The following is a 16,771-nucleotide window of genomic DNA, read 5'->3' as shown; positions in this document are numbered from 1 at the left end:
TTATATAAATGACGTTGGATGTAGTGTAGAAGTACCAAAGAGTGTTCGAGCAAATTGAGGCCTAGGATGGGGGCTGAGGTATGCTTTGCTGGAGTTAGTAAGGGCGGGGAGGGGGCTCAGTGCGTCGGACACAATTGATTGGGCCAATATGAGGTACTTTGTTCAATTTTTTAAGTTATTTTGTGACATAACTATGCGCATATCTGGTTCTAAATATTATATTGAGAACATGTATTTCAATGAGCTCTCAAGGCTTTATGATCGCTTGTAACAGAATTGTACTGACACTATCAAATTACTGAATGGTATGGTTATGAGGATGAAATTCAAATATAATAAATATTGGGAGAGTGTTGAGAAGATAAATAGGTTACTATTTGTTACTACAATTCCTAACCCCCGATATAAGTTGGATATTGTAGAATTTTGGATTAGGGATGTCATCGATGATAAGAAGTCTGATCAATTTATTAGAGAGCTGAATAGTGATATTAATGACTTATATAGCCATTACAACAATAGTGGTCAATCGTCAATCAGAGGTAGTAGCTCCTCACGGCCGACTTGCAAGACATCTTCCTTAGATGTCACACATGCAAAGAGTTTATCTGTTTTGATGCGACAGTATCATCAAATCTAGCATCAGGGAATATTATGCAGTGTAAGTTTGAGCTTGAGCGTTACTTTATGGAAGATGTTGACACACCTAGTGATACATTTCATACATTAACTTGGTGGAAGGTTAATTCCACCAAGTTTCCAGTTCTTTCCTGAATAGCCTGGGATGTGCTAGTCATTCCTCTCACTACAGCTGCCTCTGAGTTGGCGTTTACCATCGTGGATGCCCTTATTTGCACATAGACCTGGCTAAGTTCAATGCCTATTGGAATTAATACCATTGACGTCGAGAGTTATACGCTTGAATCGGATAACTTTACTCTTTTAAATGATTATTTAAATATTTTTAATGTTTTAATTATTTAACTTATAATTTTTATGATTTTGTAGACCTAACTGTGAACTCCAAAATAATTGCAAATGATTGAGATGGATGCACCATGGGATGGAGAACCCTTGATTAAGTCCAAATTAGTACGCGGTATTATAGTATAGTTCATGTAACAGCCCGCTAGAAATTCACTGGTGAAATTTTTATTGACTTTAGGAACTTCGTGAAAACCCTATAAGTTTTTACAAATCGACCGATTGCACAGGTTTTAGTTTGTCAACATAGTCAGTGTTATCACTCATTATGGCGCTACAAATATGAGTATAATTATTTGAGATAGTCGAAACTGTCAGAATGTGTTTTGCTTACACATTAGACTCAATTGATTATTTAGGATTTTATGGCGCAATAGCCCATTTTCATAATTTCAGATGATATGTTTGTTTGAAATTGTGAAATTATTTTTAGGAACACTTCAGGGTTGAATTTCGGTAAACGATTTTCACTATAGGTTAATATGAATATTTATGATTTTTCAATACTAAGTTTATTATGCATTTTTTTAAGTGAATAGTAATCTCGATAAGCACACCCAGTACAATGTTTTCAAAATCATAGTGTGGAATGTCCAAATTAGGCTAGACAAATTTTATTTGGATACTTGGCAAGATCTTAGTTACACATAGTGAATAGTATTAGACACTTGGCACAAAGAGGAACTATTTGTTAGGTTTGTGAAGGAAATCAATGTGTGAGATCATGCCACCTAAGCGAAACTTTGTTTCATCTGATAAGCCAATTGTGTCAGACCAAAGAGGGTTTCAATCCTAGTGAAACCCTAAATGATTGGAATCCAAACGGAACCCCAAAAGCTTGGTTGAAACCAAAACTCTAAACAGTTTCCCTAACCCTAAAGTTGGCCTCCAAACCCTTTCTAACCCGATTTCTAGCATTGTATTCCATCGCTTGATTAAATCACTTCCACATGCTATTAATTAATAAAATCCTTCTTATGACATCATTATCCAACCTTTCAAACCTTGAAAATTTGATTGGGTCAAGAAAAATTGGTTTTGGGCTTGATAGCATCTCAAACCCTAGCCAAACCCCCTTTAAACCCCAAATTGAAGCCCACTAGGTTGGGGCCCACCAAGGCCCACGAATTTGGCCACCTTGGAAAAGCTTCTTGAAGAAGTTTCCCCCCCATATGGCAGACCATCCACTACTATTGGCTGCACCCAATAGTGCCTTGATGTGAAGAAGAAATCCATCCCATCAACCTCCATGTCTCACAGTTGCTGCTGGCAGTCCTTCCCCCTCACTATTGTCCATTTTATGTCACATAGCCATTTCCAATCAAGAGTCATTCAAGCCCATAACTTTCCCCCTCCAATATTCTAAGTTGTGTAAGACACATTTCACTCCCTTTAATCACTTCTTCACCCCGTTCTTAGAGAAAAACTCGGAAGAGCTCTCTTTCGCAGATTTCTGGGTCTTTTTGCGTAACTATTTTTTACCCTTTGTAAGTATTTTCTCTTGATGACTTATTCACAAAATTTGTTCATCTTTGAGTGTAGTTTCCATGAATATCTTATTAGTCTCATTCCATGCTAAGTTGGTCAGTCAAAAGTATTTTAAATATGGAAAGGTCATTCTAGGTGTGAAACTGGAGAGTATGTTATGTTTTGGAAGTTTTGACCAAGCTAATGGACATATCTTGGTCCAAAAATTTTATGGAGTGTTTTTAGCATGTGTTTATGAATTTTCATTGAAGTTTTATTGCATGACTAAAGTTTTTGATGATAGATTTCCTTAGATTTAGAGTGAGTTTGGATGTTGAAGTGAGTTGAGTTGAGTTGAGTTGAGATAATAAAATATTGTTAGAATATTATTTTTTAATATTATTATTGTTTTAGAATTTGAAAAGTTGAATTATTTATTATATTTTGTATTGGGATTTAAAAAAGTTATAATGACGAGTTGAGATGAGTTGAGAGTAGTTCATATTCCAAACGAAGCCTAGAAACTTGAAAACTGGAAGTGGGAAAACAGATTTTGTTTTGTGAAAGTTTGAATATTTCGTGGTTTAATCTTATTCCAAAGCTTTGATATTTTTATATGATGATCTTAAGCCTCTTATATACATGTTATGATACTATTTTGAAAATATTTAGTATTAGATTTAAAGATGTGATTTTCTATGCAAGAAGATTTTGGTTAGGCCTAAGATTTTATTTTTTGAGTTAGATCCATGTTTTATTGAATTTTAACCATGTGATTTTAAGTTTGATGGTTGGATCTTCTTTAGAACACATTTTTAAACCATGTGATGCTTTAGTTTGAAGATCACATGTCTTTAAGCCCTGGATCAATAGATTGATCAAAGTTAGTTGAGAGAAAAGTTTCTATTTTGGACTAAGTTTAAAATCAAAAACTCCAAGTGTTGTTTGTGATTTTTGGTGACTTTCGTTCGATGATTGAAAGCATGGTTGATCTTAGAATGATGTTATGAATATATTAGAGGTAAGATTTGATTTTTTTTAAATTCTTGGAGATGTTTTTATTGAGGTCAAAACTTGTGATTTAAGGATTTACTTTTTGTTAAAAAGTTTGGGTCATTTTACAAAAAGTTTGGTGTTGATGACTAGCTTTTTCTTAATGGATGTTTTAAGTGTGTTTTTAAACTTAGGATAGGAAGATCTTTGTTACAAAATTTTGGTTTAATCATGGGTTTTGAAGATGGAAGAAATTGCAACCAAAAATCAAGGAAAAAATCTCATGGTTGTTTCGGCCATAGTGATTTTTCTATAGTTGAGTGGTTTTAATTTTTTTATGTGATATTTGAGTTTAGGACAAAATTTACATGAAGAATGTAAATTTTGGTAATTTTTGGAGATACGATGTGAAATCCTTAAGTTATGGGTAAAATTATTATTTTTTCACATATAGAGGGTAAAATGGTAATTTTACTCTAAGTTGTCCATTTTCACTTTTTTAATTGTTAGTAATTAAATTTATAACTTTAAGAATATCCCTTATATTTCCTCGTGTTTCGCGCTTTATTCTCGTAGAACACGACAATCGAGATAAGTTAGCTCTTAACTTACTATCAGTTTACTGTGTATGTGTGATGGGTAAGGAAAATACAGTTTATGTTCATATGTTGTTATATATGTCATGTCATCATATGTTTATCTATTACACGAATAATTCTATCACGAAATACTTATCTGTTACATAATATATTTTATCTCATGTTACTATCTGTTGCACGTATGTTACATTACGTATGCTATCTGTTACATGTATGTCATGTCACATAATATTCACTATCACATGCTATGCCATATTACGAAATATTGTCTGTTATATGTTTTGTCATGTTACAAAATATTGTTTGTTACATGTATGACATGTTATGAAATGTCTTCAATTACATTTATGTCATTCCATCTTGAATACAGGTTGTGTATCTCGAGAACAGTCTTGTAAAGTTATTCGTGTCAATCATGACCCTAAGCACTAGGATGTGGTAATATCCTAGTGGAACTTCTTGTTCATGCTGGAGTGTCTAAATAGGTGTGAAATTCCCTTAGTTGGTGAAGTACAGTCAACAGGTTGAGAATGGGGCCTAACTAGCTAGTCATCGAAGTGAGTCAGGCACTAACGCCGATGGAGCCATACTTTATTTTATGTGTGTCTACAACAAGTGTGGTACAAACAATTCATTGGGCCATAACAACTGTGGAGCATACACTATGTGAGACACAACAATTATGAGGGCCACAACAACTGTGGAGTACGTATTAATGCACTCACAGCTGGTATAGACACTTGTGTTGTGATGCGGTAATCGGCAGGGACACACGGCTCAAGAGGACTCGTGTAGTACCCTTATGGTCACTTTATTAATTAAGTCTATTGAATAAGATTCCAAGTTCATTTATTTCACGTTCAAGTCATGTTTCACGTTATGTTATGTTCAAGTTTACGTTCATGTCAAGTTTACACTCATGTCAATCATGGTTACCCTATGAGATAAGACTACTCTATCATGGTGACCCTATGAGAGAAGAATATGTTTCAAATTCATGTTTATGTCATGTTATGCTTCATGTTATGTTTAAGTTTACGGTCATATTATGTCATGTTCACATTCACGTTATGTTATGCTCAGGTTCATGTTCAAATTATGTATGCTCACGTTCATGCTATGTTTCAAATCCATGTCATGTTTCAAGTTCACGTTCATGCTATATTGCTAGTCCATGTTATGTTTTAAGTTCACGTACATGTTATGTCACGTCAAGCTAAGTTTCAGTTTCAATTCAAGTTATGTCATTTATGTCATGCTATATGTCAAGTTATGATATGTTTACTTACGATTTTGATTATGCATTCATGCTTTTACTACCATGAATACATCATTAACCTATGTGGAAGTTTTCTGTTAACTTGCTGAGATTTATAATCAAATTTCACTATGGTAGTCCCAACTACCATTCTCCTCGAATGGTAGGCGATGTGTCAGGATCAGAGCAAGGACCAAGCACTAGCAGACTGGAAGAGATTGACTAGATGTCGTAAACGCAACACGGAGCTTCCAACCTCCATAGTTAGGTCATTGGATAGCATTCCGGCATCGTTACTTGAGTTAAACGAGTTACTTAACGAACTAGCCCAATAGTATATTTTGGCAACGTAATTATGGAGCCAGGTCTCCGTTGTTTTGAGATTACAGTCTTCTGAGACCTGTGTTGTAATCGTGAATGTTTATTTTATTAAGTATGCATGATTATGTTTTAACTATTAGGGAAATTATAAGTTTGGTACGTAGTATTGCTAAAACAAAATTTCTGCTGCGGATATTGCATAATGCTAGATGCATGTTAGGAACATTGCATCTTATATGTCATGAACGGGGGTAGGTAACCTTGTGTTACATGTCCCAACACTTTAGATGTCCGTCCGATCACAAGCGAAATCTGGGGGCATCACAGTTCAGGGTGTTGATCCACAGGGAGTCGGAAGAAAGACAACAAGATGCAAGCTTAAAAGAAAAGATCAAATTATAATATAACAAGAATCTGAAAATTTTACCTAAAACAATTAATTAAAATGAGATTAGGGCACAAATAAGAAGGCAATTAAAGCTTTGGGCTTCTATCAACCGGATCTAATACTATGACTTTTTCAATCCAAACGATATAGATATGACATTATACATCTACTTTCTCAAATTTAATTCTAGAATCTATTCTCCATTTATAAACCATGGTTTTCATATATAAAAATGAATATCAGATCTAAAGACAACCCCTATGTTCATAAACAATAGTGCAACAAAAAATCACATCAATAGTATGAAAAGCTTGTTTAAGTCACAATCATATATTCATAATCCTATAGCTCAACAAAATCAAACCATAACAAGATTTAATATAATTGTCTCAAACTTATAATATCCAAAATAAATGGAGAATTCAATCCTAGAATCTTAAGCAATAAAGCTTAACATATGAATTGAAATAAAGTCAAATTATTTTTACCAATCAATTTCTATCCGAGGCTTTACCCTTAATTTAGTTCTCCATAGAAGAACTAAATAATAAAAATAGAATTTTTCTCTTATCTAGAACTATGCTTCCACCTCTTAAAAACTCTTAATTTCGTGCTAATGAAATGCTTATATTGGGTAAGAAAGAAACCTTAATATCTTTCATATTTCCGCATACAAAATAGCCTAAATTTTAGGAATCATCTTCATAGCCATCTACACACTTCATAATTTCGAATTTGGAAATTCTTATTGGAGACAACTTTGTAGCCCTTTAAAATAGTTTTCCAGCACATCAAGAATCGCATCAATCCGATATTTGAACGAAAAGTTATGATCAAAATACTAAAGTATGTACAGGTTGCCTTCTAGCAAATTTCAGACTGACTTTTTCACTTGATACGAATTACTTTCAAACCTCATCATTATCCTTATTTGAAGATTCCTACACTCGTTAAAAGTTCTTAGGTTGTTCCAACGTCTTACCCACTTGAAAGTCATTTAAATTTGATTGGGTTTGGACTTTCTCTTTTATAAACGATGAAATTAAACATAAAAAAGTCTGATCCGGGTATTTAGGGTGCACTTGTGTACACTCATCAACCCCCTTTATCGATGAGAAATGAAACACTATTAGCAAAAAAGCCATGTTTGTTTTTGTCAGTTTAAAATAATGTTTTATTTCTAACTTTTTTTAATTTTCATAACAATGCAAGATGCTTGGAATTGGAGGGGTTGATGGGGCTGAAAATTTAAAAATTATTGTCAATTTGTAATCACTCATTGTATTTAACTTTTTAATTATTTTTTACAATATTTTTCGAAAATGGGAAGCCCACAAGGGTGTTGGGGATTTTGTCTTTTTTTTTTTCCAATTTTTGAAATAGGTTTTTCGAAAATGAGGAGCTCAAACTAAAATTCGGCCTTTGGCAATGAGCCTTGGGCCAACTCACACACCTATCGGGGCTCCAACCTCCTATCGGAGTCAGAGTCCAAGATGACCTCTAACTCCAATCGAAGTCAGAGATCGGCTTTTCGACCCTGTCGAAGTTGGAGCTCACCCCTATTTTATGGTAACAAAACTATTGTTTCTGCTATGAGATGAAGATTGTAGGATTATGCATGTATTGACAAAGTTGATTCACTAGGAATGTAATTTCTGATCTTGTCAAGCTACAATACTACAAGGCTCCTACAATGCCTCTGTAATTGTTGATGTCGTGTTTCACAGGTTGAACAGTTCCGCAAAGCCCAAGCTTCAAGATACCTGCAACTAAGGGGAAGATGAGGCTCCCGTGGCCTCCAAGATCACTCTGATGCCTAAGTCAGTGATTGTTCTTTGGAGAAGGAAAATATAATATAGAATAAGAGTTGCACAAACTGAATCGACCCCTTCCCTTATGAAGGTTACCCCTTATTTATACCTTAGTCGGCCCTCAGTCGTGGGAGATTGTGGTGCGTCAGATGCCAAGCCTGCCACCACTCATTTGTTGTCCCCCTAGTAGGGGCTAGTCTGCGGCCTTGCGAGGGATCGCGCCATGTCTATTGTCCTACGTCTGTGCAGCCACCACCTCTTTGTCATGGAGATGTCAGATTGCGGGCGAGCCGTCCTTGGCTCGTGGGACGCTCCACTGTGAGCTGGATTTGATATCTTGGGGTCGGGGGTATGATGATGTGTTGCCCACCGGGCCTAATAACTCGATTTTGTAGACCCCGATCCTCACGAGCCCTGAATGGACAGGCCCAGATAGGCCGATCCCGTGCTTACTCAACTTCCCGACCCTCTCGCCACCGGTCTTTGGCCCCCTACTCGGGCTCGGACTTCGTGGTTCAGACTTCCTAAGCATGGGCCCTTCAGGAATGGACCTCGACTTTCTTAGGCATGGGCCCTACAGGAGAAGGCCTTCCCTCATAGTACCCCACGAATTCCTATTGCGAACACGTGGTGGGAATTCCACCCTTCCTCCTTCCGGCCGGTTCCTCTTGTTCCCGTTGCTTCAGGTCTTCTGAAGCCCTTTTGCTGCTATTTCTTGGAAACAACTCGGTATCTGCCGATTCGGCTTCCCGAGGGTTGTTGAGAGACACGGGCGGCTCCTTGTTCCCGAGGGTTAGTAAATGCACCCCTTCGCCTCTGTGACTGTCTCGCTTCTCGAGTCTCGATGAGATGTGCGGACTGTGCCTCTGACTACCCTGACACCTTTCTGGTGCATGTCTAGCATCACTTCACCCACCGACTACCATCTCTGTCGCATGGTGCTATCAGACGTCACTAACCCTGGCGTCGTTTCCCTTCACGAGCTTCCTCCCGCCTGTTTCCTCACTATTTAAGTCACTCTTCCTCCCCCAGTCTTCCTTCCTCCTACTCTTGCTTTCCTACCCGCTACTTCGCCTTCTTCCTTCGCTCTCAGTTTCCCAACCACTCTCTCATTCTTCTCATTTATTTTGTTTGACACCCTTCTCCTCGCACACTCGATGGCTTCCATGGACATCACTGCTTCGCTCTTCAGGGGGAGACATTGGGTATCCTCTGTCACTGGCACTGACCTTAGGGCATTTTTCTCTAAATACGAGATTCCCTCCTCCGTGGTTTTGGAGATGCCACAGAGTGAACACACGGTGGGTTCCGATGGCACTGTGACGAGGGTTACTTTGTTCCAGTTAATGTTTGCCAACGGGAAGTTTTGAACTTCCTTGGGTTGGCTCCGGCACAGCTGCACCCCAACGCATGGTGCCTCTTGATCTCCAGTTGCATCATCTACAGGATGGTGCTGAGCAAAACCCCCAAAGAGTATCCCAATTTGACGCAAAGGGAATTCTTCTATTTGTACCGGCTCGTCTACGGCCATGGCAACATCTTTAGCTTCCAAGTCTGATCTTCCGCTTGCAAGATAGCTTCTCTCGAGCAGCGTCACTCGAGTATCAAAGAGTGGTCGCGTAAGTTCTTTTTCATGTCCGGACCGGGCTAGGAGTACCCTAAAGGGGAAGCCCTTCACAAAGAGTTCCTTGTTCAGGCAAGTTGGGGTACCCTCTGTCAACCGAGAGCTTGGATCTTACCCTCAACCGGAGGGAGGAGGCCCGGTACGAGTTGGTCATAGCCTGGGTGAGGGTCCATCCCGGAGAATCAAACACGAATGTTGTCCTTTCCGATGAAAAATCCGTAACTACTTGTCGTCCCCGACCGTTTGTACGTCGTAGGAAGGAATTTTCTGGGCAGTGTCCCTCCTCTAGACACCCGCCCCCCTCACCGAAAGAGAGCCGCAAACCCTTCTGGTGGTCAGGCTTAGCAGCCGTGGGTGCGACATGACTCTCCCAGCCGAGCAGTGATGCCAAGGGTCCTACTCCATCCACGGGCCTGGCTGGCGAGTCGGGAGTGCACGCCTGCTCGTCCCAGTAACTGGAATCTACCCCGGCGGATGCGCCAGCCCCTTATCATGGGGAACCACCTCCTTCCCGAGGGGCCCGATCTCTGCCGACTGTCCCTCTGCTTCCAATAGCTCCCCCATCGCGAAGCCCTCTCAAAGCCCGCTCCCCGCTTTGAAGAAGACTTGGAGACTTGCGACCTTCAAGCGGCCTTCTTCGTTTCCCTGGCGCACCCCTTTCCCCACATGCTGAGTTTGTTTGCAACCTTTTCCACCTTTGAGGACACTCCCCAGTAGGAGGCTGCTGCTACCTCTGCTCAAGATGACTCACCAACCGGGCACGAAAGGTCTAGCTTCCTTCTTTCGAAAATTCGATTTTCAAAGGGAGTGGAGACGAGGAAGACGATGCCTTCTCGAGATTCGAGCCTCGTGAGGGGTGCAGAGCTCTTCACCCGCCTTCGATTCGAGGGGCGACGAGTCGGGCCTTGGATCATGCCCCTTCAGACCCCATGTAGAGACAAACGCTCCCTAGGACAAGTGGGCGACCACGGTGACCCAATGCATGAGCCGAGATTGCGGGAGGTAGAGTTTGGTCCCTTCGAAACTGAAAGCCTCGAGGAGGGACCTCGCGGATCTTCCCTTCGAGACGAAGAAGGATGGAGCGTTGGGGGTGAGAATGCTGAGGATCCGATTCCCGAAGCTTCCCCTGCCTCGGTTAGGATCCTGCTAGAGGTTGCTTCCCCTGCCTCGGTTTGGATCCTGCTAGAGGTTGCTCCCCCGGTCATCGATCTCAGCGATGACGACGAGTCCCGAGTTTCGACTTTAGTGGAGCCTGAGCCCTGTGACGAGACTTGGGAATCTCTTCCCAATTTTTCTTTGTAGTTGGTGACTGCCAGCCCCTTATCCTCTTCGGGGCAGAAGGCTCTTTGCCTCCGCCCTCAAGTCTGGATCAAGCCCGGGCCGATGCTACTGAGCGAGTCAGCTACATACTGACGCCCTTATTCGCCCAGGTATGCTCGTTCTTTACAAACTTGCTTCATTCCTTGCTATGGTTTAGGATGTCTTGTGATTGAGTCCCCTTTTTCTTTTTTGTGTTTCCTATCTTCGTAGGCCACAGACCAACTTGTTGGCTCGATCGAAAGCGAGCTGGGGGAGCTAGAAGAGGCCAACTGAGGGCTCAATTCCTTGGGTCGCTTCGGTTACTTTAAGCTGAAGCAGGTGACCCGATGGATAAAGGAGCTAAAAGCAAAGCGAAGAGATTTGCTGAAGGAGATAATGCTCCTCAAGGACCAGAACAACGACCTGGAGATCACTGTCGAAAGGCAGAAGGATAAAAAGAGGAGGTTGAAGGGCCTCATTTGCAACGCCAAGTTGGAACTGTCTCGCGGGCTTTGGAGAAAAAGAGACTCGAGGAAGCCAACCTCTCCTCCAACTGAGTTGAGTTGGAGAAACTCACTCGGGAAGCTGAGTTGAGCACTTCCCCGACTCAACTGGGGTCGGTCCAGGAAGAGCTATTGAAGACCCAGGAGGAGACAGAATCCCTCCAGAAGGAGGTCGAAGAGTTTCTCCAAGCTCAGGCCTCAGTGCTTGGGCAGTGTTCGTGGTTGCTGTTTGAGACCTTTAGGCATTCTCATGAAGCCAGACACCTGAGGGATCAGTTGCAATGGGAGACCACTCTAGTCAGCGAGCTAGCGTAGTCCAGGATCCAGAAGAATCTCGACCTTCTGTCGGGTGATCGGGAGATTGCCAACTTGAACTCTTAGCTGGGGACGTTGACCAGTTCACCAAAGAGACCGGTCCTGGATTGCGAATACTAACTCCATTCGTGACGCTACCTAGTCCTACGGTTATAGTGACGGCTTGAAGAGAATGCAGCAACATCTGCTACAGCATCCAGAGCTGGGCCTACGCACCTTGTCCTTGGCGTCTCTCCCTCTCGGCCCTGAGGAGCAGGCCTTTGTTAGGAATTTCGAGAGGCTCGGATACCCTCCGTTCCTCCCCGGGGTTCCCTCAGTCCCTCCATCTTAGCAATTAGGCTTTCTGAGCATCTCTTGTAATAGTTACATATATACCTTCTTTTTTGTTTGACGGGCACAGCCCGTGTACTCTACATATTCTGATAATAAAATTTTATTAACACAAAGGACTTTGTGATCTCTTCCTTTTATACTTTTTCCGTATTTCCTTTTCGTTGTAAGGACTTGACTTTGCTAGGGCGAGGTTTAGTTGGGGCGGGGTCCGGTTCTGAGTTCTGGGAGTCAGAAGGTATCCTGCAGCTTTACCAAGTCAAGGGACCGGTCTTCATGCTAGTGTAAGGACTAGACTTATTCTCAAGTCAAGGGACCCGACTTCTTGCGAGTGTAAGGACTCGTCTTTTTATTGAGTCAAGAGACCCGTCTTCTTGCGAGTGTGGGGACTCGACTTATTCTCGAGTCAAGGGACCTGTCTTTTTGCAAGTATAAGGACTCATCTTTTTATCGAGTCAAGGGACCCGTCTTCTTGCGAGTGTGGGGACTCAACTTATTCTCGAGTCAATGGATCCTTCTTGAGAGTGTAAGGACCGGCTTAGTTGGGACGGGGTCCAGTTCCGAGTCCTGGGACTCAGAAGGTACCTCGCAGCTTTACTGAATCAAAGGACCCATCTTCTTGCGAGTGTGGGGACTCGACTTATTCTCGAGTCAAGGGACCCGTCTTCTTGCGAGTGTAAGGACTCGTCTTTTTATTGAGTCAAGAGACTCGTCTTCTTGCAAGTGTGGGGACTCGACTTATTCTTGAGTCGAGGGACCCGTCTTCTTGCGAGTGTAAGGACTCGTCTTTTTATTGAGTCAAGAGACCCGTCTTCTTGCGAGTTTGGGGACTCGACTTATTCTCGAGTCAAAGGACCCGTATTCTTGTGAGTGTAAGGACTAGTCCTTTTATCGAGTCAAGAGACTCGTCTGCTTGCGAGTGTAGGGACTCGACTTATTCTCGAGTCAAGGGACCCGTCTTCTTGCGAGTGTAAGGACTCTTCTTTTGTACAATAAGAGTTTCGCAAAAGGAACATTTCATCATTCTCATTCATTAGCAATTGCTCGTACATGTTGCCGCCACATATGGGGTGCGGTAAAGTCTCTATACATAGAACTTTTTCAAGTGTTCAGCATTCCAAAGGTGAGGCAGGTTGCATCCTTTATTGTCTTTGAGGCGGTTGGAACCAGGTCGGTTACTTTCTGTGACTACATAAGGCCCCTCCCATCGTGATGAATTGCATAATTTATTACATTTTATCACTTCTTAACTTTAAATTTTAGTCTAATTTTATTTATTTTTGTTGATTTTAGACTTCATTGTCATTATTTAAATTTATTTCAGATTTAAAGAAAATGAAAACCCAATTTTACAAGCCTATTGTCTAGGAACTCCCTCATTTAAATGCTTAATAAAAGAGAAAAATGCATGCCGAGTGGGACACGAGCTATACGCTGGCTTGCGTGGGATAGTTGGGCTCTTGAACAGCACGTACGAAATGGACTGAAGTGTTTGACTTGGCCTTCAGCAATTGCATGCGGGATGCGAGTAGTGAGAACAGCACGCACAAAACGGCTACTGCACGCATGGAAAAGAAAGGATTTCTTTTGAATTTGACTTTTCAAAAAAAAAAAAAGAGAAGAAAAGATTGAAATTTGACTTTTCCCAAAAAGGAGGGATGAACGTAAAGAAATAAAGGGAGGAACGAAAAAAAAAGATACAGAGAAGAAAAAAAAAAGACACTGCAACAGGCAAAATTTTTTTTTTTTTTTTTGGATTTTCGTCTTGGACATTGCGAAGCTGCGACTTGGAGGACACTACTGCGGACTGGGAGGAGTATTTTCAGTGTTCATTTTTTTCTATTCTTCTCTCAGAAAATTATAGTGAATTCATTTATGTTGAATTTAATTTTTGGCATGAACTAAATTTTTTTTATTCTAGGAAAACGATGTAATCTAGTTCCGAAGTATGCTTGATTTTCTATGTTAATTTGAAGTAATTATCTTCTATGTTTGGTTGATTTATTCTGAGTTTATTGCTTCTAATTAACTGGCCATTAATTAAATGATTTTAATCTTGTGATTTGCTGCCGAAAGAGTGAATTATAGGATAGATTTTAGATATGTCGGCATAGGTAAATATAGAGATCGAAAGACTTATATGAACCTATGTAGTATTAAAAATCATTGGTCATATTACTTTCTTGTTTTATTAATTTGCATACTCTTGTGTAAAATGATGAATAAGAATAATTTCTAATTGACTATCGAAAGAGGCTTTTGGATGTTTGTGAAGATTTGCTAACACATAGAGAGAATTAAATTCAATTAATTAGATGAGTATAGCATAGTAAAGGAATTAGGTGAAATCAATTTCCTAGAAATTTTCTTTCCCATTAATTTGATCTTTGAACAACAATTTTCTTTTGCTTTGAGTATTTTCTTTGAATTAATTTTATTTTAATTTGCAATTACAAAATCTTAGTGACTTTTCTAAATAAAGTCGAGATTAGTATAATTTCAGTATTTGTCAAAAGTAAGTTACCAATCCCTGAGGACGATATTATTCTCATCATTTTACTATAAGACTATGATATTGTGCACTTGCAATTTTGCACCGATCACATCGCGCTCTCAACTTCCCTTCTTCCGGGGTGGTTACTCCCGCCTCCCGTAACACCATGTCACCTACTTTAAAGGACTGTGGTCTGACCTGTTTGTTGAAATATTGCTCCGTCTTTTGTTTGTTGTTTGCCGTCCAGATAGCCGCTTCCTCCCTTCTCTCTTCTTGGATATCCAGGTTATCTGTTATCCTTTCATTGTTCGTGACTAGGTCGAAATGCTGGACACAGAAGGTGGGCATCCCAACCTCTATAGGAATTATAGCTTCACTCCCGTAAGTGAGAGCAAAGGGCGTTTTGCCGGTGAGGGTTTGGACAGTTGTTCGATATGCCCGAAGCACGATCGGAAGCTCCTCAGCCCATGCTTCTTTGTGTGCCCTGATCCTTTTCTTGGGGATGGAGAGGAGAGTCTTGTTGCTTGCCTCGGCCTGGGGGTGACCCGGTGATGAGTTTTTTACCTTAATCCTGAGTTCTGCGCACCACTCCTAGTAGTGTGCACAATCAAACTGTTTCCCATTATCCGAGATAAAGCTTTGTGGTATGCCAAATCGACAGACTACCGACTTCCACAATAACTTTGTTATGGCCCGGGAGGTAATGCTCACGAGTGCTTCCTCCTCCACCCATCTGGTGAAGTAGTCGACCGCGACCGTGACCATGACAAACCTGCCACCCTCTTGCCACCGGGAAGGGGCCTATTAGGTCCAAGCCTCATTAGGCGAAGGGCCATGGGGCCGTGATTAAGGTCAATTCCTCTGCTGGACAGTGTGGGACCAGTCCGTGCTCTTGGTATTTTCTCCATTTTCTGGCGAATTCCTCAGCATCTCTGTGGGCACGGGGCCAGTAATATCTGACTCGGGTCACTCTTGCAGCTAGCGCTCTCCCTCTCGAATGGCTGCCACAAATGCCTTCGTGGATTTCGCCCAACACATACTGGGCTTCGTTGGGCTAGATGCACCTAAGAAGCGGCTCGGAGAAACCCCTTTTGTACAGTACTCCTTCGAGCAGCATGAATCGGGCTGCCTGGTTCTTGACCTTCCGCGCTTCCTCTGGGTTGCCGGGCAATTGTCCTTCTTGCAAGAATCTTTGGATGTCCGTTGCCCATTCAGGGGGGGCTGGGGTCGTAACAGATACTTTGTTCCCAATGAAAGGAACTTCGACCATCCTGGTCACAGTGTGCTCCGACAATTGGAGTTACTCCTGCCCAGATGCAGCCCTAGCCAGACGGTCTGCTTCCTGTTCTCCATTTTTGGAACCTGCCGGAGGTTAAAGTAGTGAAAATGATCCCGCTCATTACAGACTAACTGGAGGTACTTCTTCAACCTTTTCCCTTGGTAGCAAACTACCCTAGGACCTAGCTAACCACGACTTGGGAATCAACTCTAAATTTTATCCCTTCGGCCCCAAGTAGTCGTGCAACCTTCATTCCGGTCAGGAATGCCTCATATTCGGCTTCATTATTTGTTACCTTGAAGACCAACTTGATTGCATAACTGTGTTCCTTTCCCTGCTCAGTGACGATGTGTACTCCTGCTCCCCCTCTAGTCCAGCAGGACGAGCCATCAACGTAGACCTGCCAGGGTTTTCCTCGTGTTGCGGCCAAGACTTCTTATGGGAAGTTGGTGCACTTAGCGACAAAATCTGCCAATATTTGTCCTTTGGTGGCGACCCTGGGTTGGTATTCTATGTCGAACTCACTAAGCTCGATTGCCCACATGGCTAGTCGTCCCGACGTGTCTAGTTTTTAGAGTACTTGTTTGAGGAGTAGTCGGTATGTACTCTGATCGGGTGTGCTTGGAAATATGGCCTTAATATCCAGGCTGTAACAATAAGGCAGAATACCAGCATTTCCGTTTGGGGGTATCTCGCTTCTGCGCCTCGGAAGGCTCTGCTCATGTAGTATACAGGACGCTGCCCTCCTTCTGTTTCCCGAACCAATGTTGTTGATGCTGCTTGTGGCGACACTGCCAAGTACACCGTCAAGGTCTCTCCTGGTGTCGTCTGACTTAGCAGTGGTTGGTGGCTGAGATATGACTTCAGCTCGGTGAATGCTTCCTCACACGCCTCATCCCATTTATGCACCTTCCTCAGTACCTTGAAGAAGGGTAAGCATCGATCGGTGGATCGAGCGATGAACCAGTTCAGGGCCGCCACCCTCCCGGCTAACTTCTGGACTTCACGGGCACTACTTGGTGAAGGCATTGTCATCACCGCTTCTATTTTTTTGGGATTTACTTCGATCCCTCTTTCTGAGACCATGAATCCTAAAAATTTACCTG

The sequence above is a fragment of the Juglans microcarpa x Juglans regia genome, chromosome 5D (assembly GCF_004785595.1).
Source record: "Juglans microcarpa x Juglans regia isolate MS1-56 chromosome 5D, Jm3101_v1.0, whole genome shotgun sequence".
NCBI lineage: Eukaryota > Viridiplantae > Streptophyta > Magnoliopsida > Fagales > Juglandaceae > Juglans > Juglans microcarpa x Juglans regia.
This window is presented reverse-complemented; position numbering follows the sequence as displayed.